Below are 2,701 nucleotides of genomic sequence, written 5' to 3' on the forward strand. Positions count from 1 at the left end.
TTTGTCTTTAGATAAAATGAAATTACTGCTGTGAATGCCATCAGGCTCATAAGAACATCTGTCACGATGATGATCCTGATTTCTGACCCCTGCCTGGATCGACTGTTGACACACACACACACAAACACACACACACATTTGCACATACATACATACAGTAGTGTGCAAACATAGGCGTTAGTATTTTCACACACACACACACACACACAAAAATAGTTTTAAGCCAGTTATTTATATTTTTTACTGTAGTGTGTCGGTAGGAAATATCAGTTTACATTTCCAAAATTTTTTCTTTTGCCATTAATTTTGAGATTTTTGTATGCACAAGGAGTCTGAGCCATGATCCACACAAAGATCTAAACTCACCATCATCGAGTCTGTCTGTGAATACATGAAGAAACTAAATCCAGAAGAAGTGCAGCAATGTCTCCAAGACGCTTGAAGAAACCTTCCTGCAGAGATAAAGTACTGTGAGAAGTTTTAGACACTGGTGTAAAAAAATGCTGTAAAGTGAGGATGCTTTCAAATATTATGTCATAAATAGATTTTATTTATCAATTAACTTCTATTAACTAAATCAAATCAATATTTAGTGAGACCACTCTGTGCGTTTAAAACAGCTTTTGTCCAGGTACACTTGCTCATAGTTTTTCAGGGAGCTTTGCAGAAAGGTTTCTTCAAGTGTCTTGGAGACGTTGCTGCAGTTCTTTCGTCTGTCTCAGTTTTTTCTGTTTCTTCATGTAATCACAGACGGACTCGATGATGGTGAGATCAGATTATATCGGCTGTTGTCAGACTCCTTGAGCATAGAAAAATCTCACTGGATTATTACAATTAATGGCAAAGAAATGTTTGGAAATGTAAACTGATATTTCCTACTGACACACTACAGCAAAATATATAAATAAATGCCTTAAAACCGTTTTGTGGGGTTAAAATACTAACGTGCATAAGACTTTTGCACAGTACTGTACATAATCAAACAAAATAACAAAAAAATTAAAATATGGCAGCAATTTATGTAAAAGTCTTTTAACTTACATTTTGGGTAATTGTGCATTTTCTGGAAGTATATACAAAAAAAATATATATATAATATATAAAATATTAATAATAAGAATTTTTTCTTGAGCATCTGCTTATCAGAATGATATCTGAAGGATCATGTGACACTGAAGACTGGAGTAATGATGCTGAAAATTCAGCTTTGATCACAGGAATAAATTACATTTTAAAATATATTACAATAGAAACCAGCTTTTTTAAATTGTAATAATATTACAATGACAAATGCAGCCTTGGTGAGCATATAAGAAACTTCTTCCAGAAACATTTTTAAAATCTTACCAACCCCAAGTAAGTATGTATGGTTATCGTATTATGCCATTTATTTGGAAGATACATACAGTGCTATGCATAAGTTTAGACACCCATGCTAAAGTTGACTAAAAAGAGGAATAAAAAATCATCTTTTGGAAATTGAACTTAATGCCTTAATTAAAAACATTAGGAAAAATCCAACCTTTAAGGACACCAATTTTCTTTGTGAATGAATAATGTATCGTAAATAAATAAATGTTCTTCCTTAAAATACAGGGTGCATAAGTGTGTACACCCCTATGTTAAATTCCCATAGAGGCATTTTTATTATTAAAGGCCAGTTACTTCATGGATCCAGGATACTATGCATCCTGATAAAGTTCCCTTGGCCTTTGGAATTAAAATAGCCCCACATCATCACATAGCCTTCACCATACCTAGAGATTGGCATGGTTTTATTTCAGTTAGCCTAATAGCTGGTTTGATTTGCATTGAGAGATTTCTTATGGAAAGTACTCCATGCTAATGTACTGTATATCAGTATTTTTGGACAGACCTGTAAACCTTCTGCTCCTCGCTGGAAAACTTCAATGAACTTCAACCACAACTAACAATGCCTTATTGAAACTGAACGTCAATAACTTTTAAATATTTAACTGAATAAAATAACATGCACAATTAGAATGAGACTGCAAAGCGTCAATGAAGCATCACTAAAAACATCAATGGTGCAAATCTTAATGTGATTAAAAAAACATTATCATGACAAAAACATCAATTTGTCAAAATAATGCCATCAATACCTTTGGCAAAATATCAATGCCTTAAAAACAGAGACAGATTACAGGTCACCATTCTTGACATTGTTTTCCAGACAGTTAAAACATCAATTCTTCAATATTACATTATATTATATATGATTACAGGGACAATGTAGTATTAAAACAAGGGTATGACATTTTTTTTCTTTTGTGAAAATGAAGATATCTTCACATAAATGTAATATTCAAGAGGCAGTTTTCGGATAATATATTGCTTTCTTTTCAACGTGTTTGCAGAAGCCACATTAATATCTCTGTTGGATAAATTTAGGATAAACAGCGCTCTCAAACAGACACACACAAGAAAATGAATGCACATTCATGGACACACACACACACAGACACACTCTTCCTCTAATTCTCTGTCTCTCTCTCTCTCTCTCTCTCTCTCTCTCTCTCTCTGCAGGAGGAGTGCAGTGCTGTGTGCTGTAGAGGGGAGATAATGGCCTCTGGCTCCTCAATCTCTCGGCTGTAATGTGTTTCTGACGCCAGCTAGTGCCTGCAGCCCCCTGGGAGGTTCAGGGACGACATCATGATGGAGTGTCAGGTGCTTCTGTGTG

Source organism: Rutilus rutilus (genome assembly GCF_951802725.1).
Source record: "Rutilus rutilus genome assembly, chromosome: 1".
Taxonomy (NCBI): domain Eukaryota; kingdom Metazoa; phylum Chordata; class Actinopteri; order Cypriniformes; family Leuciscidae; genus Rutilus; species Rutilus rutilus.